The sequence below is a fragment of the Cuculus canorus genome, chromosome 4, assembly GCF_017976375.1.
Source record: "Cuculus canorus isolate bCucCan1 chromosome 4, bCucCan1.pri, whole genome shotgun sequence".
Lineage (NCBI taxonomy): Eukaryota > Metazoa > Chordata > Aves > Cuculiformes > Cuculidae > Cuculus > Cuculus canorus.
In genome coordinates this window covers 62,643,615-62,671,183 of record NC_071404.1, presented here as the reverse complement: position 1 = coordinate 62,671,183, position 27,569 = coordinate 62,643,615, and the positions used below count along the sequence as shown (strand labels likewise).

General features: G+C 39.8%; 1 protein-coding gene across 4 annotated transcripts in view; it reads right to left on the bottom strand.

The window, feature by feature from the left end:
- The window catches only part of WDFY3 (WD repeat and FYVE domain containing 3), a 178,305-nt gene that overhangs the window by 131,664 nt on the left and 19,072 nt on the right, over positions 1 to 27,569 (bottom strand). For all 4 annotated transcript variants that reach the window (XM_054065764.1, XM_054065766.1, XM_054065765.1 and 1 more), the window contains exon 2: positions 15,910 to 16,003. The gene's annotated coding sequence lies outside the window, so the exon portion shown is untranslated. The remainder of the gene's footprint in view (positions 1 to 15,909; positions 16,004 to 27,569) is intronic.

Sequence of the window (27,569 nt, the reverse complement as noted above, 5' to 3'; positions counted from 1 at the left end):
ACTTTCATAAACCTGCCCCACAGCATAGGCATGTTAGCAGCCTCAATGAACAAAATGAACAGACACATACCTTATACTAAAATTGGAGGTGTTTAATAATTTGGATATCTAGTTTAAGAAACCTTGGAGAGTAGTTAATCCTATATGGCATCTTGTAACACTTGAATCTGTTTGCTTGTGTTGTATCCCTTAGAGACCAGTTGATGTCCTTCTCCCTGTCAGCTTGTGATCTTGAAGCTAGACACCTAGTACACAAAGCATGCAATTAGAAAGCAACTCCAAAACCTCTGTGAACAGTTCTGTGGAAGAGGCAAGGACAGAAGCTGGTTCTCAGGAGAGGAGGCTCTGTGGTACCTCACGTCCCCTCTTCCACCTTCTTGAGCCTGGCGCAGCCACATGTTCTTTACTACACAGCCTTGACAAGTTTCAACCCAGCAGGACCAAGCAGGCACACTTCTCTGTGTTTCTTCTCACACTTCTGGAAGGTTCAGCTGTTGAGTCTCTGGCTTTTTAATCTGAGTAAGAAGTTAAAAGTTATTTTGAACGAGAACACTAAGCAAGCGGAAGGTCTGCAAGGCAGCTGCACTGTGACAGGCACATGTCACATATCAGGAGTAGAAGCAGTTTGACCCCCGGCACTCATCTTCTGCTACTTGAGCTAAAAAGGTAAATTAATGGCAGCTGCGTATCATCATGCTCTGTATAGACCACAACCAAAATAAGACACTTAATAAATAGATTTCAAAGAGAGCAAGAATAAAAATGCTTCTCTTGTAAACACGCTGCTGTTTTCTCCCAGTGGTAGAAGTAGAAAAGTCTCCATGTGAAGAGAAATGAAGCAAGCAGAGGCACAGCATGAGCATCCCTGCTTAAAAAAATCCTTTCGTTTTCTTCCACTGGCTGACAGAAGGCTGCACACCTTCACATGAGCACAAATGGAGCAGACCCATGTGAGCAGATCTGATATAAATCCATCCATCAAGGTCTTCACTTTTCTCTTAAATTTGTATGGGAATCCTACAAGACGTACCCCTGGGATTCTCCAGAAGTTCCATTTTAGTTAGTGCAAGAGGTAACTTCAACCCTTTAATACAACATTTTAGTGTTTGCTACACTTAGTAGAAGCTGTTGGACAAATGATCATGAATGACACTACATAAAACCCTTAACAACTTACAAAGCACAAAGACAGACGTGAGAAAAACATAACATGAACACATAATCATTAACACACATTAGTGTACGCTAATGCACGAGTAATATGACTAGAGCTATCAAAACATTTGCGAAGAAAAAAAAATGTAGACAGAAGCTGCATGAGACGCACTTATTTTCACAATAGCTATTATAGGTCCAAGCCATGCATCTAGTTCCAAAAGGGTGTTATTTAAATAAGCAGCTAGGTAATTATCTGCTTTGTAATTAGTCACATGCGTTTCTCCAGGCACGGTATTGGCATTACATCAGCAGCTTAGCAGTGAAACAGGAACCAGTTTCTTTCTTCGCAGATTATAATGTAACACCAGCACACACCTGCACCCCAGCTACCTTGGGAAAATGAACCAGAAGAGAAGCCCCACTGCTGTACTAAATCATGTAAGTCCACTACCATCAGCAAATTCCACACCTGTTACTTCCCTCTACACTAGGTCTTACATTTCTGTCGTGATTTTAAGATTCCAAACCCATGTAGTCAATACTAACATTCCAAAGATGAATATCCACTATTGAAAAGGACTCTTTTTTGTCTCTCAAAAGAAACAATAAAGAGCTGTTACAGGCTAGACACACATCCATTTGTCCTTAGAACTGAACAGGAATAATACATTCTCTTTGTAGGCAAAAACATCAGCAGGAGGGGAAGCGAGGAACACAACTACTTCTTCCTGTTCCCCCAAAAACAACCACTTAGAGAAAATCATGCACGAGGAAGTTGTGTTGCTGAAAAGGAAGCCATCAGCACTCCCTGACGGACGCACTCATTTGGGGAATATAGCCTGGTCCCTGTAAGACAGGGCCTGCAGCAAAGTTTGCATGCTGACTCAGTAACAAAAGTATCTATTCCTGTACCAAGTTTTCCTCTTGTTAAACAGCAAATCATCTGGTTAAAAGAAGAAATATTTCATTGAGAAATCCTCCCAACAGGAAAACACTATCAACCCCACCCCAATTTTTGTATTGCAAAGATTTATTAATCGCTAAAAGTGTACAGGCAAGGATTTGCAAGGTGGGGAGAGGAAGACAGGCAGGAAGGTGAGAGGAAGGCAGGCTGGGCTGCTATCCTAAATCAGCATATGCTTTTCCTGTTCTCTGAACTCAAATCAGATGAGTATTAAAAGATACAATTCCTTTTTTACTTGCAACATTAGAAGCGCTATTCTTACGCTCAGTCTGACCTTAACGCCTTGACTTCATAGCAAACAAAAATTCTTCATACTTCAACAAATATGAAGAACTCAGTTAGTGAGAAAGACACAGGTATAAACCATGAACTATCAGTCTTATTTCTACGTCCATTTCCCACAAATTATTCATGATAATGACACATAATAGCAAGTGCTGATAGAGTAGATTTCCTGTGGTTTATATCCTCTTGAAGGTCAATGTTTTATAGTCAGTGAAAAAAAGAGGACAACAATTAAACAACTCCGATACTTTTGACCTGTGCTGCATGGATGGAAGAAAGCTATCTCATTAATGAATAATAATGTATGTATTTGTTATCTGGTATCAACTTAAATGAAAATTAACTTCAGTTATACAAAGGTTTACACTTCATTCTGTTCAAATAAGAAAATGAATAATTGCTTTTTACAGTCTATTTTTCCCTGACTTACTAGCATACCGCTTATGCCTAGAAGATAACCCTATCATTGCATTTTCCCTATTCTTTAATAACCACAAAATCTTATTTCCCAAAATTACTTCCAATACTTTAATTAAATATTTCCAAGCTACAAATACTTCTTCCATCACCTTTGAAACATAAAGCCTATAAAACAAAGCATTAAATCCTACTATAGTGGAAAAGATTGTGTAGTACTTCTCCAAACCACAGTTCAAGTTGCATCAATTTTCTTTGTGTCTATTTCTGTACACAAAGAGCACAGACAAATTTAAGATCTCAAGTGCAGACCTACCACCCCTTACGCCCTTGCAACTGAAGAGCCTAATTCAATTTCACTTTTAGTGCAACAGCACAGAACAGTTACCCAGCATCAAGGGCTATTGAGGCACACGTGGATTTGATTAAAAGGATTTGATTAAAACCATTGTTCATAGATATTTAGGGGCAGTGCTCAAAGCTCCTAGGTTTATCAAACAGAAAGGATCTACAAATCAGCTTTACAGAGAGCAATGAAGAGACAGCTCATGAGGAAGCAAGCGCGTGTGCAGCCTTTTCCTAGCAGGAGCAGAACTGTCCACATAGCATCAGGAATGTGAATTTTGGCTGCATGCTGATAAAATTACTTCCCAGATATTTATTGAGCACACAAAGATCTGTCAGCAGTGCAATACAATTCTCAGTACTACTTTTCTTTATGCAAGCTTTTAACGAGACTTGAGGACTCTCATTTTGCAGTTCAGTCATAAACAGAAAAAGCTAAATTACAAATGCCCACAAAGCAAACTGCCAGAAAGCTCCAATATAGTCTATTTAGACTGACCATGCATATTCATTTAAGGTTTCTGTCTTTCCATTTTCTACTCTACATCTTTTTCAACTAAAATGAAAGATGAATTCTCATTTTATCTTGACCTACCACATACTAGCCCGAGAACAGAAAGGTAATTCTGCTCTTGTAAACACTTGAGTAGATACATCCACCACTTGTTTAAAGGTGGCCTTTGAAAAAGGTCAGGAAATTTTAATGAGTAATTACCAAATTTCAGAAGCCAAAGGGCATATAGTAAATATTGCATCAACATCTAACTAAGAGGTGAAGAAAACCTTGTCTTTGAGGTACTTGTAACACTATGCATGGTCTCTCATCTCTTCACGAAACAAGACCAAAAAATACAGTCTTTTCTCAAAGCTATCCAAAATCCACATTTATCTGGGTTCTACAGAGCTTATTCTGTGGATTTCGACATAAAGTCTTTAATCACCTCATCCACACATAAACACAGATCTGATCTCTAAAAAGCAGTCCAGATTTGCTAGCCATGAAGGAAGTCTACAATTCTATACCTCAAACTGTCCACTCAATGGTATCTCCTTAGGTCAGAAAAAACCCCGTCATATTTATTCCAGAAGAAAGTTTTAAATCATTTGTACAAGGCAAACTATATTGCTGTTACAGAGTTGAGGACCAAATAAAACTCTTCGTGTATAAATAAAGCCTTTCAGCTTTAGGAGATGAGGAACGGTCACTCCATAAAAAAAAAACCCCATGTTTCATTAATCCTAATCATCAGTTTCAGTAAAGATGAAAACAGGTATTATTTTGAAAGGAAAGACCTGCATTAGCACATTCAGGGGGTTCATTCATAGACATTCAGGCTCCGAGGAACTATTTGCTCATGCTTGTGCAACCAAACCACTATGACATTTTTTCCACTCCTTTGACCTGTTCCAATGTGGTCTCAAGCTGACAGTCCAGCCCTGACTGCAACAGCCTGAACCAGGTCTGGGTATACAACTCCTCCTCTCCTTCAAGGAACACAGAAGACAATTTACCAGAGAAACATGGGAAGTGAGGAGACTGACGTGCAACACAAAAATCCTGACAGGAAGAAAGAAAGCACAAGCTGGCTGGAGCACAGACATGAAAGATAACAATAAAAAAAGGAGAAATTTCTCCCAACACATTTTTGGAACAGCCATTTACAGGAAAATTGTGCTAGTAAGTGAACAAATTTCGAACTGAGAGAATAAAAATTCTAGTTTTGTGTTCTGAGTCTGCGCACACAATCACAGCAGATTTCTTTTGGAAACTAAAATTTACCACATTAGTGTTAATCTGGAATTTTGTAACGGGACACTCTTGCAGGTGTGAATGATCCCTGTTCACAGCTGTGAAGTGACAAGGCAACAGCAAAGCAACCTCAGATTATCCTACAAATATCAGTACAGCCAAGAAACATACTGGAGGAAAGCAAGTACTGGAACATCATTCTGGTTTTGAACATATGCTGGAAGTACTGAAACATCTCAGAAACATCAGCGCCTCAGCAAAATCATCAGAAATGGAGGAATCTATAGATTATTGAGGTCCAGAACACTATTCTGAAAGCTTATACAACAACTAAACTATGCAGTGTCAGGAAAAGCTTCGTGAATACTATTAAAAATAGGTAACAACTGGTTAAAAAACACAGCCCAAAACAGAACAGGTTATTTGCTTCCTCAATATTTTTGAGAGCAAATTCTAATTAATAACTTCTTGCTCTGTTCTGTGGTAAAATATCTTTAGCATCTTCGAATGTCATTTTTCTTGGGGGTTTTTTGTTTGTTTTCTAAAAGGCCTGAATAAACTGATTTGCATTAACTGGACAAACAGAATGCTGGTTACAGCCCATAGGGAATAGAGCAGAACTGAAATTTTACTTTGCCAACTTGAGCAGCATGACAATGCCTAAACCAGGCCATTCAGGAGAGGAAATGCTGCTAAGAAGCCCTTGAAAAAAAAAAAAAAGGGAGAGACAAAATAACGAACAAACAAAATAATCTGGGGATCTGAAGAGACAAGCATGTGCCTGGTTGGCATGTAGACAATAACAAAGGCATAGAAAATAAAAATTAAAAAAAAAAATCTGTTTCAGAGGGTGGCTCTTGCATTAACAGTGAACAAGCAAAGTAAAAAACGCCTTCCTAGAAAAGTTATTCTACTACAATCAAGAGTGAGACAATAAGCCGTCATTAGGAACAGTCAAGAGTGCTTCGGTGTGTTTGCCTTTCCAAGTGGGGCACATAGAGAGAAGGAAACCTGTGAACTTGGAACACGCTGTTACATCCAAGCAGGAAGGCCATGCACTGAACATGCTAGTCCAAACAGCACGTTTGAGAATGACAACAGTGAGTGCAAGCACAGTTCTGATTTTTAGCTAAAAACGACATTGGATTTTTACAAAAGGAGCATGGTATCATGCAAAGTGGGTCCCCATTGTTTGCTGTGGTGGTAGTGTTTTTTTCTCCTCAACAGCAATCTAAAGCATGAACTTCCTTCAGCCATGTAAAAAAGCTGAACATTTCTTATGCCTTTAGGAAATTTACATATGAAAGAGCAGTAAGTAGAAGCCTGTTACCTGCAAAATTTGTCTCCATAGACCTGCCCTTGTTTCTAACAACCTGGATAAGAAAAACAACAAAATGATCTTACTAGCACATGCTTGGGTGATGTAATAAAATTCTTTCCTCTACTACCATCTAGTCAAAAAAAGAGTGCAACAGAAACAGCAGTGCATCAGCATTAAGATCAGCATTAAACCCTGGGCACAAATGCCTGTTTATTTCCAAAGCAATAGTAAGTAAATAAGGGTGAATAATCACCTTTTTTAAGTTGCATGTTCATAGTATTCCTAAGTGGAAAACAAAACAAAACAGCCCAAGACCTTGTAGTTGGCAATTGAGACCAGAGGTGTATGGAAAAGCAGTAGAAATACTTGCATACAACATCACCACCGTCTTTTAGACCATAACAAATCTCTTCCAGCTACTGCATTATTGCACTGTGTGTCTACAGCCAACATGAAGCTGCTGAACTTAACCACCTTCTACATGCCCTCAGGCAAAGGCCCCTCTACAAACGTCATGGAGAAGCTGCCTGCTACAGACACTGTGTTTAGCGAACTACTCCTGAACTGACTTTTCTTAGATGGGGTCCCCCTACACTAAAACTAGGATGGTTCAAAGACATCCACTGACCTCCCCTGGAACCTAGCGCTGCATTAACATACAGTGCAGAATCACAGAATCATTTAAATTGGAAAAGACCTATAAAACGGAGTCCAACCATAAACCTAACAATGCCAAGTCCACTACTAAACCATGTCCCTAAGCACCACATTGATGTGTCTTCTAAATACCAAGGACGAGGACTCAACCACTTCCCTGGGCAGCCTGTGCCAGTGCTCGGCAATCCTTTCAGTGAAGAAATTTTTCCTAATCTCCAGTCTAAACCTCCTCTGGCTCAACTCGAGACCATTTTCTTTTGTCCTATCCCTTGCTACTTGGGAGAAAGAACTGACCTCCACCTTTCTACAACCTCCTTTCAGGTAGTTGTAGAGCAATAAGATCTCCTCTGAGCCTTGTTTTCTCCAGACTAAATCCCAGTCCTCTCAGCCACTCCTCATAAGACTGGTTCTCTAGACCTTTCACCGGTTGCATTGCTCCAGCAGACACAATGCCACTGGGAAAAACAGTAAAGATTCCTATGTTTTGTGTAATTAAAGTATTGTAAAAAGGGGGAAAACAGTACTGTCTTTCCTCACTTCCCCTCTCTTCTGCTTCTGCTTCTCCTCTCCTGTTTCTTTTCTATTGGGTGACTCTAGGGACGATAGTCCCAAATTGCAGATAAAAGCAACCTGACCCTTCTCCATCTCAAAGCCTTCAAACACCACACTGAGCCCCGAGGGCTTCGGGCAGAGCTGGATGTCACCTTGGTCTCACAGCCCCGGCTTTGGAAACAGCCTCCCCACATTGCTCATGGGGACACTTCAAGAGCCTTGCACGGGTGAAGGGTAAAAAACAAATAGCTGATTATGAGTCCTTTATTACAGAAAAGTGCTTTAGCTGCCCATGAACATGCAGGAGACATTGCTGCTCTCAGATGAGCAGGTAGAATCTGTCATGAGGGCTACGAGGCTTGCAGAGGAAGACCAGAATAGAACATAAGCAGGATACAGCTCTTCTGGTTTAGAAGTATCTCATCAGAGCCACAGGATCTTCATTCCCCAGCAGTGAACGTCAGATAAAGGATTAAACAGAAAAAAAGAAAAAAAAATTAAAAACCCACACACCAAAAAAACCCAAAGCAAAAATCCACAAAGCAGACTAAAGTTACAGACTTTTAAAGCAATACTAATTGCTCAAGCGAACACATTCTTCCAGTTCTTCCCAGTTTTTCAATCAAGTATGCAGCACCGCTGATATATTTTTCCAGGTGTTCACTAACAGTCTAACACACAACTGAAGTGGGTGTTAACATTCTTGGACACTAACGCTGGTGTCTCTCATACAGGGACAAAGCTGCAACCGTTTTAAAAATTCACGCTTATTCAGCTTATTTTTTATTGCCAGGAATGGGGTTGGTGTATGTATTATTTACCATAACTACTTTCAAAACTATTTTTGTTTTCCTCTCCATTACCCACGTTCTACTCCCGCTTGACAATAATGCCAAAATGAAAGTTATATTTCACAGTGAATAAAGGCTTTCTCGACAGAAGTTTATGCACTCTACTGCAAGACCAAATAGGACAGCTAGAAATGTCTAAAAAGTGAGCCTCTGTTATACAAACGGAAAAAATTAAGCCTATAGCACTCAACAGACAGGCAAATTACTCTTTTAATATGATGGGTTCTTCTCCATTTTTGTTATATTCAACAACGTTCTTGGAAATGTAAGTCGACAATGAGACTCCACAGCAAAACTACCACACGTGAGAACAGGCTTGTATTAGCTGCCTTTTGAACACTACGCACACAGAACCCTTAAAGTCAATTATTTTCCTTCTTAGGTGGAATGACAAGTGCAAGCTACTTATCTTTCACTTATTTCTGTACAGCCAATATCCTAAACACAGAGAATTATGCTGTTACATTACTGACATTACATATAGCGATATTTTGAATAAAACTCAGCTTGTCATTTGGTTCAGTTTCTCTTTCATAACAGCAAGTACAACTCCAGCAGAGTCCGACATCAAGAAGTACAACTTCATAGAAGCTAGTCACGTAATTCACTGTTAGGTTGAGGGAGGAGAGAAACTACCATGCAAAGAAACACAAGTAGTTTGTATTCATCTTGGTCTCATCCTACCTCGAATTCTCGAAGTTCAGCGCAAGCATCTTGGTTTTCAAGTCCTCTCCTTGTAAGATAGCGCTGATAGGAGACAGTACATTCCTCTGCCTATAGGCCAGTACCAGCCCATCGCTGGTACACATCCTTCTGACAGTCAGGTGGCCCTTGCCAGCTTCACAGCGCCAGCCGTACCAGTGCCCAGGCGGGTTCCACAGCAGAGCGCAGCTGGGACCTCCGGGAAGGGGAGGGACTGTGAAGCTGAAGGGAAGGGATTCATGAAGCTGAAGGGAAGGGATTCCTCCAGCCTTACAGCCCCCAGGCCACAGTAAACAATACAGCTGCTTTACAAAAAGTAAATCAAAATTGCACAAGCAGCAGATGAACTGGATGCTTGAGTACAAAGGCATCTGGTCAGCAGCACAGTCACTGCAATTAAGGATGATGTATCACTGCTTACAAATGAATTTATAAGGCAACATTTTCCCTGCTTTTTTAATCTCAAAGGAAATTAAGTTTCCTTATATTTCAGTTACAATAGAACTAATTATTCTGGAAAAATAAAAGGCGTACAAGAGACATTTTTTACCAGCATCCAGATCAGCTGCAACGTGGGTTTTCCTAACTTTACATTTTCATGTCTGTTTTTCTTCTTTTTTTAAAAAGCATCTGCTATTCTAGCCGGCAATGCTATTTTCATGCACAGCACCATGCTCAAAACAGTTGCCTCATATCAACACTGCCAAGTGCTCTCTCATGTTTTAATAACGACAGCTCAAAATTGGTAGCGAAATCCATATCAAATATCTATAGTTACTCACATGTTATGTCTCACCAATCTGCTTTCTCCAGTAATAACCAAATATAAAGAAAACAAATCAGGATTGAAGCTGCAGCTCTCTGAAAAAAATTTTCCCAGTGCCACAGAAGGATGCTCAAATGATCATCCTTGACAGCAGCAGTCACTGCTTTTTAACCAAATTTATCCCAGAAAAGAGTCTGAACATCCACACAGTAAAAGTACAACTATGGAAGCAGAGTTTATTCCCTTTCTACCTTTGGATTCATCTATACATATACACAACATGCACATTAAGGAAATATCGTTCTTTGCTGGAGGATTAAAATCCATCAACAATGAACAAAATACAAAGACAGTAATCGTGTATGAAATGCACCGCAATGTCCTTTACAGCTACAGAAATTACTTCCTGGTTGTTATTTATTACCAGTCCCAGCTTCTACAGCGCATTTGTGAGAACATGTGGACTCCACCTGGACATCCTGCAGAGCATTTGGCTGTTTCAGGATGCAGAGAAGCTGGAGACAGAACTTGCTCTCCACCAGTGAGAAGACAGGACTTTTTCAATGCTATCCTTTTCCCTATTTTTGTGTCCCTTTTAAGCTTGGACAGTAAGCAGTGCTCAGGATGAGGATAAAGTACTTGTTTATTTTTAAGACAAACACAGTACAATAAACAGAGCGAAACCCAGCAATACATTGCCAAACAAACACCAGGTAAGTAAATGCTCAGTGTTAGGATTTAATTGCAGCAGCACCACAACAAAGGCTTCTTCTCTTTTATGTCCATATATAAGGTCTGACACAAAAGAGACTACCCCTATAGCTTAAGAACCAAGAGGGGAGAGACAAAGAGATGGTTATAGAACATGTTCTAACCTGTCACACTTGAGACAAGGCTCAACTCAATTGCTTCACTGAGTACGAGCGGACAAGTGTTCAAATACAGACATCTTCTTACCCTCAGTTGGAAAACGTCAGTGTGTGCCAGCCCACAGTGCTTTGTCTGCAAAGAAGTTTTCAACTAATAACACCATCACTGTGCTTGAGCACCCACCCTATTCACCAGATCTGGCTCTCTCCGATTTCTACCTCTTCCCAAAGATCAAATCGGTGCTCAAAGGACCCATTTTTTGTCAGTAGATGTGAAAGCAAAAATGGAGATCCTCAACAGGCTTTCAGAAAATGACCTGTGGAATTGCTTTGAACATTGGTGGCATCGTATGCAGCTGTGTGTCACCTCAGATGGGAACTATTTTGAAGGTGATTAGAGTTGATTTTCTTAATTTGTTAGATAAAAAGTTACAGCCACAGTCTCATTTTTCTTTATTGGGCATTATATTCCTTTACATTTTTACTATGTATTCATTTCTTTCATTTGATTTTGCTCCTGTTAGAATTTGCAGATGTTCCCTCGAGTACACTCTCCAGGCTACTCAGTCTGGGATCAAGGAGTGAGAGAAAGGAAAAGGTGTTTGGGCTTTTACATCAACTTGTTTGACAACAGATAAATTTGAGCAAAGAAAGGATTCTTTAAAACCTGAGTAATTTACACAGACCTCAGAGGAGTAGCGATATTCAGGCCCTCAGAGTAAAAGGATTTATTCAAACACTGTTACACATTACATAAAATGCACAAGCACAGACACACACATTCCCACAACTCAGCTGGATAAGGACAGCCTGTGGCACAAGAGCAAATCCTGCATGCTGAAAAGTAACTGCAGAGTCACAGTGATGACTTCATGCTTGTTACCAAGTTCAAGAGATGGATGGCATTCTAAGGAGTGACCAGGTTCAGCTCTGACAAATTGCACAGAAGCAACAAAGTCAACATAGTCACAAAGGTGTACTTCAGTCTTTCACTCTAGCTGTTCATTCCCTGTTCAAGGAAGTATTTGTGCAAGGCTTACATATTAGGGGGCTCAATAGAAGATGCACTAAGATATTGATCTCTACCACAGGAAAAAGTTTCACCCTCCTGAACCACCGACCAAAGCTGAGAGCAGCAGCCTCTTGCTAGCACTACTCTCATGAAGATACTACAGGAATAACTGTCTTCATTGTTTTTCTGTTTGTTTTGTTTTTTAAAAAAGTCGCCTTTTAGTAACACTGAAGAACAAACTGTATTTCTAACAAACTCTCACTGCAAAGACAGCAGCCAACTTCCCCATCATTATTTCCTTGCTTATAAAAATTGCTGCACATCAGTTTCATCTTTTAGCACATGGAACAGTTATTCTTGCATCTATAGGAACATGCCTTTGAGATTTCTCCCAGGCAGCTTTTTGAAGTTACAATCAAACAAGAGAAAGTCTAAAACTGGGTTTACTGTGTCTCCAGTTTCTTTCAATTCATGGGACCTAGAGTCTTTTCAAAGGACCGCCTGAGGCTTGCCTTTCACAGGCTATCACTTACCCGTAGTAGCTCTTCCAACACCCTCTGTTTGGGACATAAGATGGGGCATGACACATTCACAGAATTCTTGTCATTTCACTTACACCGCTGGTGCACCAGGCCTCCACTCCTAGGGTGTACCTATTACCAACTTGATTTGCAGTTTTCACAGAAAAACATGCTAGAACACCAAGAACAAAAGACATACTCCAAGAAGTCGGGAAAACAGCAGCAGGGATTACAGAACCAGAAAGCAGCATCTCCACAGATTTAAACTCAAAGATAATTTTTTCCCCTCACTATGTTGCAGATCTATAAGAGCCTATGGCTTCAGCAACAGACAGGAATATATCAATGCGTTTCAGGTACTAATCTATTGCTAACAAAAATTATTCGCCCCATGTGAAATATTGGTGCGTACCTCTAAGGGAGCCAGCAAATTAATCTTTCACCATAACAGCATGCCAACATCCCTTTCTATCACAGTTTAAAACAAAGCTCAGGCTTATTCAACACCATTCCAGATGACAATTATTTCAACATTTCATACCTTCTTCTATAAAAAGTCTTTAAAGAAACCAATCACTCCTCCCTACTCATGCATTTTCTCTCCACAACAGACTAAAGTAATTACTACCAATACGATCAACATTAGGGAAAAGTCCTGCACAGAAAAAGGCTTGAGGTTCTGAGAGAAGCACTGATAACTCCTTCAGTGCTCTAGCAAAAAGTACACAGAAGCTCTTTTTCCCCTCATGCCCATCTTCAACAAGCCAAACAATCCATATAATAAACACCTCAAGCACTGCTCCTCCCTGCCCTGCACACTTCCATCCTTCCTGAGCCTCAAACAGCCACTCAGATAACAGCGTATGTTTTGGACTCTGCACACAGACATGCAAAAAGAGAAGAGGGGCTGCAGGAGCAGCCTGCTTTCACAGTCCAGATAAGCTTCTTTAGCTGCATTATGGAGACCAAAGAAAGGGAGGCAGCCCTGCTGTTAGTTGCCTAACTGGATCTGTTCCTATGCCATCAGAGGAAAGGCAGGGAGGTGGCACTGCTGGAACCCTGCAAGAGCAGCTGCCTACTCCACGGTGACTAAGCTGCTTCCCTCCAGCACATGAGAAAAATGCCGGGACTTTCCAAGAGTGTTGCTAACTTTACCTTCCACATGTGTTACTTAGTGGTGTCCCAAGAACTCAAATTCGGCTACATCATTTTTTTAGGGTAACAATCATTTCCATCCCAGTACTAGGTTTCAGTGCTGTAATTTTAATAAAGAATAAAAAAATACCACAAATAAGAGATTGTTGGAAGAGGCCATCCAACACAGTAAGCTCAGGTTACATACACTGAGTTACTGCAGTATAACAAATAAACATTGAGTGAGTCACATCAAATGAACACACACACTTTAAACACTTAGCTTACACCAATTAAAGTCAAACACCTTAATATAAACCCTTGGTGGTGTCCATACTGTCTATTCCCAAACTGACATCACCCACACATTTTGTAAGTAGACTCCATCACCTAAATGATAGATGCCATATTGACAAATCCAGGCACAGTAGCTAGTAAGGAAGCCTACTTGAAATGCCTTTCCAGGTGATCCCAAGTCCCTGTTAACTGCTCCACTGAACCATTTTTAATAAATTTCGCTCCTGCAGTACAGAGGCTTAAAGAATATTCCATTTTTTTAAATAATCACTACATGTATTAGATGCAAAAGAACATCCTTTAAAAGCTTACACACTTCAAGTTCTATCACTTCTATCCCTTCACTCCCTTATGGAGCAATCCAATTCATCCGTCAAGGAAGCAAAGTAAACAATTTGATATCATTTTCTCCCTGATAAATTCATGTCAGTTGGCTGTCCTCGCTTATCTTATTGTCTTCCACATGTTTATCAACCACATCATGACTTTTACCATGTAGCTGCAGCTGGAAATAAACTCAACATGGCCCCACAGACAGTGCAACCAAATCAAGTACAGCAAACTCAGGTCTCGAAAGAATACAACCACAGCAGCGCTAAACCCAAACTAATAAGCTCTGCCAGTTCTTGCATGTCCTCAGAACTGGAAGAACAAGATGCATATAGTGCCAAAGAAGTATTTCCTACAGAAGTATCTGAACAGCAGATCATGATAATAATAAGACAGTCTTCACAGTGACCAAACAGCCTTCATTCAGTCTGCTTGAAACGAACTGCTTCTACTAAGTCAAGAGGGAGATTAATGAGAGGAAACAAGCCCTTCATCTTTTTTTATTCTCCATAAAGTAGAACGTATTTTTTGAAAGGGGCAATGTATTTTCTGTGAAAGTGAACAAAACCACATTACTATCAAATCCCCTTGTGGACAGATTTTTTTGTTAATGAATAAAACGTGGGAGACTGAAGAAGCAGCACAAAGATAGAAGGAAAACACTGATGTTGGAAAGCAGGATTTCATATAGAAAGATGTGTTCTGGGGGTTTTGTCTTTCTGTGTGCTTTTGTTAAATTAGAAGTGATCCATCTCCTTGAACATTTCACAACTCTAAGTTCTACACCAGATAAGACAAAGGTGGTGAGAACATATGAATAACTAAAGCTCTCTGCAAGAAACAGCACGACTTACAAGAACAGTTGTTAAGCTTTACACACTTCAAAGAGCAATGTCAACTAGCATTTCCTTGTACTAATGTTTTTTTTTTCTACTGGGTCACCTCTTCACTTAATGCCTGATGCGCTGCAGCATTTTTTTCACTGTTTTTTTTTCTTCTTGCCCCAAAAGGGTCTATATGTTAAGAGGTGACCTAGCAAAGCTCGGACATTACTCTTCAGCAGCCACACCAGACACATGTATGCTTTAAAATAAGCTAACAAAGGTTATAAATCCTTTACCTTAAGCAGAACAGATTTAACAGATTTTAACTCAACTGCTGCTACAGAAATTCACTTCTTTGCTTAGGAGCGCTTCAACATGCCTAGCTCATCCCCCTCCCTCCATCAAATTTTACTTGCTACATTCATTTTGCATCAGCAAAACAAAGCACTACTGAATTTGATAGTTTTATGAGCTTTTTTTGACTTCACTAGTGAAGACATCCATCAGGTGATAAATCAATTTAATCTTCTTCAGCATTACAAACAACGTGAAAGTAAACTAAACTGAGTATTTTACTTGCAAGAGGAAGCATCTTGTATGCTATAATATTTGCAGGACTATGTAGCTATTGGAAAAAACACTCACAGCAAGCAGCCTACCCAGCTTGTACACAATCAAAAGGAACTATGATATAAAACCATTAAGTCACTCAAGGCAAAAGTAGAGATAATATTTTCTTTGCGTGGATACCGAATGGACCTTTCCCAGCCTGTCATTCTACTGAAGAGGAAGACTATTTTTCTCTCTAAGTAAAAATGAGAGACTTGAAAAACTCAAAAATAATATTAACTTATTATGACCTTTTTTTTAAGCCTATAAATTAAAACCTCTGAGTTTAACGCAGCTTGACTCTGAACACGTATCGTACTACACAACTTCATCTGACCATCCACTATACATTTCTACAGCATCTACACAGATAAAACTCTAAATTTTGTTAGAGTAATTTTAAACTGCCCATGTTCTGACAGTGCCCGATTTAACTCTCCGTGACAGGCAAATGAACTGCTTCACACAGAATTTTTTGAAGAGTCTACCAACTACAAATTTAAAGAAAATGTCTACAAAAGCTCTTAAGCATCCATGTCACTAACCTATACAGCTTTCCTGGGATCAGGGCAACATCTTCAAGAGAACAGGGCTTATTCGTTTCCGAGGTTTCTCTTCAACACCAAAGCCGTTCTTTCACTAGGTAAAGGAAAAAGGAAAAATGTTAGAATAAAAATGTGACAATATAATCACAGAGTTTTGCTGTTTTGATTTGGAAGAGCAGTCACCACTGTGACAACTGGACTTTAACAAACCTAAGAAATCTTTTAAATAGTTCCTGGTAAAGGAGCTGTAGCAAAGTAGAAATCGACACAGAGCATTAAGCTTAACAAGCATCATCTTCCCAATTAAATGATACTCACTGAGAGCACATGAACTACTAGAAGAGTTACTGTAAAGTGCAAGCTGAGTAATTAATGCACCAACAGTCTGTGAGCAGCAAGAGCTTCCCTCCAGGGAACTAAGTGATTTCTCATGATTACAGCAGGGGAATAAGAAGTAAGCTGCACTGACCCAAACTCAACTGAGCAACTGTTATCTACTGAATGCACGTAGCTTTCTTTGGTTTTGTGCCTATTTTTTTCAGAATTATAAAATGTTTATCTTAGAATTTACAAGTGGACACACACAAGCCAACAAGGTGCACAGAGTCTGAACTCACTTCAGCATGGCTCCATGAATCCATCACAACAAGATTCTCCTACTCACCCAAGGCAGGTGGGAGAGGCAGCAAACCAGTACTATTCACTGCTGGACCCAGCAAACAATTCAGTCCCTCAGAGAAACCTTTGTAAATTAGCCACGAGATGGCAGACCATTATATTACCTCTTATTTCTGGTCTGCCCCATTCAGCACTAGCACTTCAGGCATTCCTACACTACAGTACAGTACAGGCATAAATCAAGCAACTGGGAAAACCTTATAAAATTCACATCATTTGTTGGTTTGCTATTCAGTACATCAAAAGAAGCAAGGAAGATTTTAGGGAGGGAAATCGACACAGGTCAGAAAAAGCAGCACAGTATCAGGTATCTTAGAAAGGCTTTGTGAAGGGATGGTACTCATGGGACAAACTTGACATTTTGCTACAGTGTTGTTGTATGCACTAAAAACTTAAGTAATTTGCTGGCAAGCGCAAGAGTTCAGAATTAACAGGTAAAGTAAAGAAGTTCTCTCCCAACTCCATCCTCCATTACCGTAAAACCCTCTGCTACTCCTAGGACAAGGAAGGGAAGTCAATTAACAAAGTACTCCACGTGGGACTCCTGGGAGTTTTTAAACTGTGCTTATTTTGTTGGAAGACTCAGGGCCCTTGAGTGTTGAGTGAAGCCTGCTTTTAGAAATAATCCTCCTATTTTAATCTAGGAAACTGATAAAGGCACCTGAGCAAGCTATAAAAATATATCAACATCCCCCCCTGCAAAGGACGACAGGCTAATGAGCTCCATTTCCAGAGGGATCCACTCATTCAGGCTCTTCATGCATTCACACCACTAGCATTCTCAATAGCATCTTCACTATCTCAGCTCACCTACCCCTCCTTCCCACAGGCCACAGAGCATCCAATCAATTATTTTTGCAGGAGATTAGCTCCAGCAACCCACCTGCAATGGTCACCGTAAGTAAAATAAACTACATGAACTCAGAGCAGCAGATATTGTAGAATCTAGCCTCACACGCGTTGCTGCATTCATGTCCCTGACTTATGCCGTTTCTAGGCTGCTTCTCTGCCAGCATGGAAGTCCAGGTTCATACCAGGCCTGGGCAACATAACCACAGGCCCATGGTTACCTTCTGCTTAATTGAGTCTGCTCTGTAAAGGAGAAACGCCTCTGGGAAATACACTTGGCTTGTTAAACACTGAAAACAACCCCCTTCCTCTTTGTGCTTCAGGAAAGGATCTATGTTTTCCAAACAGTCAAGGCTCAAATTTACTTTTCCTAGAGATTTCTTAGGGCATTCACCTTCTCTCCATCTGAACTAGATTCCAGAACCTCTGCACGGAAAACGGACTTGCTGGTGGCACACAGGCACACAAGGGACTCCACGGCAGCACTGCCTACAGGCTTCCTTACCCATCTCTGTACACCGAAAGGGTGCAGAAAGGAACATTAGTTCACCCTGAATCAGACTGCACCTTTCCAGACATGCAGTCAGAAGATACACAGCATCCTGCTCTGCCGAATGGCCTTCTCATTTGCAGATCCCACGCTATCCAGAGGCTGCTGAAACCCATAATGAAAGAGAAGCATAGCGAAGACCCAAACTACCCATTTCGTATTAGGTGTCTCCTCATGACCATTTCAAATGCATATGAAGAGGCAGTAAATGACAAGTAAAAAAATGTAACAAAAGGCTGTCATGTTTCCTCTTGCACTGCAAAACAAATACCTTCAGGATTTCTCATCCATCAGAACACATCTGCACTGATGTACGTACAGGTAGCATGTGATTCAGCAGACACCAGCACAACGGAGAAGCCACGCTGCCACCTCCCACCTCTCAGTCACTTCATCTTCGTGACCCGACACTGAACTCTGACAGCAGCGACATCCATTATTTACCAGAAATCAAGTGTCATTCAGAAAATAAGTTTCAGCCACAAAAACACCCCCACCCATGGCTTACATACGGCTCCCTGCTGCACCCAAGGGCTTCCTTCAGTTCCAAGGGAATGTATCCTTTGCAACTATATGTCTATCCTTCCACATGTCTTTCGCAACTATTTTTTCAGAACATAATATTAGGATGTCCAGCTTGAGCCATGACCAATAAAAACATAAGTGACGCTGCACAGCAGTTACCATCAAACTTAACAGACTGTCTTTCAGACAAGTTTCAGTCTGCAGGCATTTCTTGAAAAAGTTAATTTACGTAGTTTGTACAATTACACCATACTATAAAAAATATTTTTCCATCAGACAAATAAAAGCTTTTGGTTTTTTGAACTGCATAATACATTGGGTGGACATATATTTTGCAATAAATGCACTTTTTAATTATAAACTATTATATGATATAAGATATATCATTATATCTTCCTGAGAAGATAAGCAATATAGTCAACTGAGCTTTGACTACTGCTTATCCAAGCATTCTTCTTCAGAATTGATGCTGGTAAGTTTAAATCCACTTCTAATAATATGTATGTATATATGATTTGAATAATTTCTCTTAGCTGCCATTATTTTTTTGTCCTCATCATTTAAATCATTTGCTCACTGTAAAACATTTGCACTCCTGCATCCTACTAGGTATACCACCAGGACTTTAGTCATGTCTCTATTTTCATTTCAACTGAATATCTCAGTACTCTTACGCACAGTTTCAACAGTCTAAAAAAAAAAAACAAGAACAAAATTTGATTGCTGCCCTCACCAGACATCCCACAAAGTGCTGAACAACAAATCTCTGCAATCACAAACCCCTTGGTTCCTGCAAAGAAACAAATTGGAAAAGAAAGACCACAAAATCTGCTTTCTAGTACATATCATTTCTGAAACAAAAATACAAATGCTCTGCAGGCTTCCAACTTAGTTGTGTTCCCCTCATTTAAGATATTCTGCAACTATTCCTCTGTGGATAAAACTACATTTATCAAGCTTACACATACCATACTGGTGCCACCAGAATATAAACACACAAAAAAGCCCTAAAATAGCATCAGGTTTCTTCTATGCTATGCACCACGGGTATCCAACAGAAACCTATTCAGACTTAACCAGCTGTCTTCCTATCTGTTTCCATATTTTGCAAAGTTACAAAACTCACTTACGTGTTATATCAGAGAGAAGTTGAGGAAGACATTACTGTTGTGGTTTGAGCTAAATTAGAGCAGTTTTCTAACTTTAGCTGAGTCTCATCCAAGTAACTTCATCTACTGAAAGTTAACTGCATGTTTTTCAGACAGTATTTTCTCACTAGAAGTGGTAACACTGGGCACTGGTGTGCAGAAAGGCCCTGCTAATACTTATTCCTATAGTAACCAAGGCCATGCTCAAGCCAGTGGAGTGCTGCAAGTCAGAGGCAAAAAAGGCTGCACTCGGAGGGAGTGGGTGGACAGGACAGGTGACCCCAAAATGGCCACAGCATTCCATCCGATATACATCGTATTTGGTATAAAACTGAGGGATCACAAGGGTCTCTCTCTCTTCTTTAATGGCCAGCGTCCACCAAGGACCTCAGCCGTCTCTTTGCACCCGATCGTGGATCTATGCCTTCCAATCTAGTTCTTGAGCCCAGCTCCCTCATAGCCTCAGATCCTTTCCCTTGTGCCTGCTCTGCAGCATTTGTGGCGATGTACAGTCATCGAGGGGTGGGGTACAAATTCATATATATGTATATATTTTATTATTTTCTTTTTTTTTTTCATCATTATTTCATTAAAACTGTAGCTTTAGTTTCCAACCCACCAGTCTTTTCCTTTCATTTCCCTTTTCCCCAGCGATGTGGGCGAAGGAAGGGAACTTGGGTCCAAACATCCAGGTTTAGCTACGAAAATTGTCTGAGTGGGGACTGAATCATGACAACTACAAACAAAATGCGCATCAGTGGAAGCTGAACAAGGTGTTGATGTTGAAGCACAAACCAGGTATTGCTAGGAATTACAGTAATTGAGTTCCAGTAATTCCTCCACAACCAACAGAGATATAACCCTACTTCTAACCAAAAGAAATCAAAGGGATTACAAACATTATATGACCCAAGTCTGATTTCTTCCTTTTGCAGTAGAGATGCGTGGCTTAGATGAGCGGCTTAGATGCGCCCCATCTTCAAGGGACAGGAAGACAAAATACATGTTCAGATGAGGCGAGAGGTCAGTACCATATATTGCCAAGCAAGAGCCTATATCTGAACTCATACTGTCCACAACAATGAGAAATAAGTCTGGTTACTTTTATTTCTGCAGTCATAGAATCTGAGAAAGAATACAGATGTGGGAAATACCTAAGTACCTCCAGCTAATTTAACAGTAGGATCGAGTTGAAAGGGCCAGATGTTTCCTTCTGACAAAGAAAAGGCCTTAAAAGCCCAAATCTGTTTTCTTCAATAAAGCTTACAACTCCAGCAACCTGGATACTTCCTTCTCCTCACAGGTATTACTAGATTCTTTGGCTTTTTGGTTTTAAATCCAGCTAATCTTGTCATACTTCCAAATGAACACACATTTCTAAGTGGAGAGTCCATTAACCTCCTCGTACTCAAGAAAGATGAAGATGGAAATGCAATAAAGAACACACTTCACCTTCTCACAGATAAGCCTCCAAGGCTCCTAGAAGAAAACAGCAAAGACACCACACAGAAGTCTACCAACACTTGTCACCACAGATTGCTTACAAAATTTCCACTAACTCCATCCATCATCAACCTAGAATACGACCATTCATAACTTCGTGGTGTTGTTGTTGTCCCCAAGAGCAAGTGTAATGCAGCTTGGAAAGCAAGCAACACTAGAAAGACAGTACCAGCTCGGGGAAAGGAGGTAACACCACCACACTTTAAACACAACTTTCTGGAGATGGAAGGGGAAGATCTTAGATGTAGCAATCTGAATTATAAATGTTCCTGGTTTATGACTAATTAGAAGAGCATGATTCAGGGCACAAAATCCTGCACAGATGATGTTCCATCTCCAAGCTCCAAAAATGCACATAAGAACAGATAAGCACTGTAGCCAGATGAAACCTCTACTTCTCAGACACAATGTCAGACAGGTGGTTTGAGCAGACAATCCCTATTATAATCAGGCTAAAACAACACGAGTCCTTTATCTTATATTCCCAACAACTAAACATCTCTGAGGGGAAGGGAGAAGGGGAGGAGGAGGAAGATATCTCACTCTGAGACAAGTTCCATGCCAGACCTCTAAATAGACACCTTCACACTCAGCAGAAAAGGGGAGGACCTTCACGAAAGGGGCCATAATGACAGATCATCATACCTACCTCCCTAGATACTCCTTTCCGCTTAAAGGATGCTCCTTTCCGCTGAAGTCATCCAAGCAAAATATAGAACTTGACAGATGATATCTCAGGCATTACACTCCAATACGTTTCAGACAACAGCCTCTTCTTAACTGCAAAGTTCTAGTCTTAAACAGGTTGCACTTCAGCCAGACTCTTCTCAACACAGCAACTTGCTTAGAAGATACATATGCAAAGTGCCAACCAGGTACAATAAAAGGAGACATCGCCCTAGAGAGACTGCTCAAGCGGCAACTGCGTTCAAGTCTCCTCCAGAAGCAGTCTACAACTGCAACTATTTAACACAAGGTAAACACAAAGGTTTAAAGCCAACAGCTCAAGTTTTTAAAGCAAGACAACAAAAGTCAAGGAAATAGATCCAGTTTCATTTACTGCAGGTAAGCTCTGATGGCCAGCCCAAGTCTTGCTTCAGTGTTCCCACAGTCATTTGAAAGACCCAGGAAGACTTAACACAATCCCTGATTTCTACATCACTGGAAAGAAGTAGTGCTTCATAAACTGCATATTTATGTTAAGTCAAGGCCAAATTAGACTGAAAAAGGAAGAAGAAAATTGTCGTTACACTTGACGTTACTTCTCTCTTTAATTAGTTCTTAATTTAATTTGCATTCTTTGATAATATCTACCATTATAAGCTGATGCTCTAAATGGAAATAAATGCCAATTCCCCACCAAATGAACCACCAAACACATGTACATTTAAATATTGTAAAATTTATTTCAGGTCATCTTCAGAATGTTCTCATCTGCTGTACTCAATCCTCAATTTACAGAAGTCTTTGCCAAGGATGCATTAATCCACAATCACCCATAAATGGCGTTCTGCTCTTAACAGCAGAGATGCACTTCTTGTAGAAATACACTGTAATTTGTCAGCATTAAACTCAAGATATTCCATACACAGATATACTGACTTACAGATCACCTGTGACAGAATTTCATTAATTAAACTGCTTGATAAGAAGCATTATTTTTTTACATAGAGGTTTTCATGTTAAGTAGTTGGGTCTTACTGTCACAGCACTAGGACTCCTATCATAGGAATACTGGTTGTTGTTTATACATTTAAGTACAGAATGATATAGGCTGGAAGGCACCTATGAGGGTCACATGGTCTAATTTTTGCTCAGCACCGTGTCAGCTTAGATCTGGTTACTCAGAGGTCTAGGCAAGTTCTGAGCATCTCTAAGGGTGGGAATCCTATAACCAACTGCAGTGTTTCACTACCTTCAAGGTGTAAATTTTTATCTGTGATTTTTATCTGTAAAATTTTAGCTGTGATCTGCCTTGTTGCTGCTTCTGTCCAGCACCTCTCAGCTTATCCCTGTGCATCTCCAAGAGAATAAGAATAGTCAAGCTTTTTACAGTGGTCATGTCTTCTAAAATAAAAGATTAGTAATGGTGCACATGCTTTGTAAGTTGATCAAGTATCAAAAGACAGACAAATACTGAGTGTGTATCAGTTATACAAGCTACTATTTTATTCATGGAAGAATAAAATAAACCTCTGAACAAATAACATTTTGCTACATCAAATTGGAAGCAAAATCTAGAAAAACAAAAAGGGGTTTTCTTGTTTATTTCAGGAAGCTAATGCCTTACTAACCCTTTAGTTCTCCACAGGAATGAGTAAAACCCTCTAGATACAGAGACAAACCCTGATTATCTAAATCACTGGTATCTACAATTCTGAAATCCAAAGGTCAGATACCTCCCCAGAGGACAGATGCTCTGCCACTCCTAAGAACAGATCAGCTACTTTGATGCTATTTTACAATTTTAAGTACTGTGTTCAATTGCCTTGCAGGGGGTTGTTTCTTTTATTAAAGGAAATGTGCAAGTTGTTCCAAATGACACACTTAAAAGTGAATAAAGACTTTTCCCTCTTAATTAATATCTACATGCTGGCTTGCTCAATATAGCTACACTCACTGATGTTATATTGCATAATGTAGTTAATATATCACTACACTGTCCCAATCATTAATTTCAAACTCATATTAATTATTATTTATTCAATTAAACACAAAGTTACAATTTCCTAACAAGGACTGAAGGCTGCCCTATATTAAAAGGTGCCATAGGCTACTGCAATCCAAAAATGAAGCCAGGCTTTTCACGGCGCTGCATGGCAGGAGAACAAGAGACAACAAGCATAAATGGATACAAGACAGTTTCCAACTGCATGTAAAGAAAAGCATTCTCCCCACCCCAAGGATAAAGAGGCACCAGAACAGAGCCTAGAGAACCTATATTATCTTTAGTGTTGCAGGTTTTCAAGACAGAATCAAGCCCACTGAAACCTGGTCCTGTCAAGGTTTCTTCCAACCTAAGATCTTGAGAGCTTCTTTCTGCGCCCCCCCCATCACCTATACAGCAAGTCTTAATCCCAGCACCCCATTCTAACATTTAATGGGCAAAGTCAGTTGACTTAACTGCTCTGCTTTATCAAATCTCTCAAAAGTAGGGATTCTTTCAACTCTGATCAACAGCCTTCACCTCCCTGTCTGTCTTTCCACCACTGGACACAGCTTTCTCTCCAGGCAGTTGCTTGGGGGCCAGAATAACAGCCAAGAAGTCTGTAGTAGATGCAAAACAGGAAAAAGAACAGAAAGCAGACATGCTATAGGACATGTTAGACAGAGAACAGGCCCTCCCAAGCATACAGACCTCCTGACTAGCAGCATCTTTTGTATTCGACTCATATCCAGTCCTAGAAGATCCAAGGAGGTTTCTCAAGAACCGTTCCAGTCATCAAGTCCTGTAGCACAAGTCCTGTGACAAGATTTTGTCACAGTGTGGGGCCAACATTTTGACCACGCTAACAACCCTTCCATAACAAGCATCACAGTGAATCATGGTGTAGCAACATTTCAGTGGTCCTACCTGAAGCTAAGATAAGTCCAGGGTACGTTCCAAAAGCAGCTGCCCTGGTAAGCTGCCCTTTGACAACAGCACAGCTATTTGTGTGGTGCTAGACCTCAGGTAATACTTTCCTAAATGCAAGAGCTGACCTTGCATTAAGTTAAATCTTACATCTGTGAATGTCCTTTTTGTCCATTTGCAATATGGAGAAATTGCCTCACAGGTAATGGCCAGCAGCATGCATTTTCTTAAGAGAAAAGTATCAACAGATCATACTTTTAACTCATTTTCCACAGTTATTCCATTTCTACCTCTTGCCATGGGCTCAGAATCATATCTTTATTAGTAAATACTTCTAACAGATTTGCAGGTATTGCATTTGCGTATGCAGGAATTTTGTCTTGGGTTTCAGGGAGGGTGAGGCATGATGTATTTGGTTTGGGGTTTTTGCTGATGGAGGGGGGAGGTCACATTTAAGAAGAGGAATATAGCAGCCACTTGGTGATAGCTTGATCCTTCCCCTTAACACATTCTTATTCAACTTGCTGTGAATATAATTTCAAGAATCTCTTCTTCCTCTGCTGGTGAGCCACCAATAATACCATTCTTTTTCAATTTTTTTTTTTTTTTTACCATCTGTATGGAGGACTTACAAAACCCCAAAAATCCTAGTACTTTTCTACTAAAAGCAATCAAAGTTCATCACAATTATTTTCCCTACTGCAAAGTTAGAACTACTTGAAAATTGTGCACTAGCAATATCAGAGTAAAGCAGAAAAAACATTCTGGATAAAATTATTTGTGCCACAATCAAAGCATATAAAAAAGTACATCCATAATGAAAACAGAAAATTAACTCAATACCATAAAATTTTATTACCATTCTTCTATGTAAGAAATAAGCAAATATGAAGTAAAAAGAAGGCTAAAAATGGGTGAGGCATAAAAGCTCTCTATTAACACCATTAAACTCGTTTATTTTTGTTCAGATTTACTTTTCAGGAAAAAAGTGTCCTTACAGTTCATTTGACTGTAAAGACAAGCTAACCATCACTTGATAACTGTAAATTCCTACTGTAAATTCTATAAAGAAATGTTGTATTTGGCTTGGTGCTCAAATCATTAAAATAATTGTTATAAGCCAAAGTTCACAGGGTGTTATTTTGATGGAAACCGGCTTTTCATAACACAATCTGGAGTCTTTAGGTTCTCAGTGATGAAATCAGGAACACTGCTGAACACTGCAAGGTACCAGAATAATTATGTTTACAAACTGAGACTTATTTAAACAGAGCTCAAGAAAGGTATCACAGAATCGGGAAACACCATACAAGAGAAGTCATTAAGCTTATTTATGTCACCACCTTCCCAGTTTATAGCGGCTTCACTTTTGGGGTTGGTTGGTTGCTTTATTAAAAAAAAAGAAAGCTTAACCAAGAGAGCAGAACTGCACGCTTTTCAACTTCCAAACAGATTTTTATATTGCTACCCAGGTCTGTCAGATCTCAAGCTGGAATTTGTTTCTTTAAATAAATCAATTTCAGCAATAATATTTTGCCTTTTTTGCAATGAGACATCATCTTGATTCTCTTCTTGATCAAGATTTGACATGTAAACCACGTTTAAATAGTGTGATCACTCTTGATTAAAATTCTTAAAAACACAGAATAATTAAGGTTGCAAAAGACTTCCAAGATCATCAAGTCCAATCATCTTCTCAAGTCCCTCCTTGCTGGTAACACAGTTGAGATTTACTCTTGTAGAAGCCAAGGTGAGATGGGCAGGTTAGTTTAAACTCTCTTTGAAGAGGTTTAGCATTGCATGGATATGCCCTTAGTAGTTAGGTGTAGAAATCTGAACACTACATAAAAGATGTTACACACATATCAAAATATTCTTCAGGAATATTACTGAACTTAAGCGGCTGTTCATTTCCAGTGTGTTCCTAACACCACTGTACATTGGTACCAACCCTCACCTGCAACTTGTTAGAAACACACATAAGATTATAATTTGCCATTCCCTTCAACAGCAAATAAACTCCCTAATAACAAAACTCAACAGTTCACTGAGGCTCAAAATGAGAAGGGGAGATTTGGGCAACTACAACTTGGAAGTCAAACCACAAGATTTAAAAAAGGAAAAAAAAATTAAAAAAAAAATCAAACTACTTTGCTCAAAGCAGCAAAGAAACATCATCTTCCTCCAAAACTGTTCCATTTCTACGAATTCCAGCTCAATCGCTGACTATTTTCAAAAACAGCAGTAAGAAAAAAAGCCTTTCAAGTTACTCATCCATACTCTGTCAAGCATCACTACAAGCAGAGAGTGTCACTTAGTTATGCATGAATTCATTGAAAACTGCTAGAATGCGGTTAGAACCTTCTCAAGGATCATATTGCTAAATGCTAGATGAACCAGTTGCAAGAACCAGATGTAGAAAGCACAGACACGGAGGCGAACAATAAACACTCCAGGAACACACCGATTCAAATAGTCACCTTCTTTCCTGCAGCAGACAGGACAGAGATTCCTTTGAAATCCCCCCCCCCCCCCGGTATATTTTTAAAGAATCGCTATTATTTTGGAATTCAGATAAGTTCCTGGGCAAATGCCTGAACTGACAGGTTTGTATTTCAAAAAGCATCTGACATACTTCTGAAGACCAGGTTAACCACATGTACTGACTTCCATTTCACTGTCCTTCAAATGTTTGTTTTGGTACCTGGAAATATTGCATAAGCAAATCTGACACAAAGATGTTTTGTGTAGAGGCAAAATGTAATATTTTCCAAATAAAGTGTTTTAAGTCAGGCCTCCTCTGACCTCTACAAGCTACCTAGTGAGTTACAGA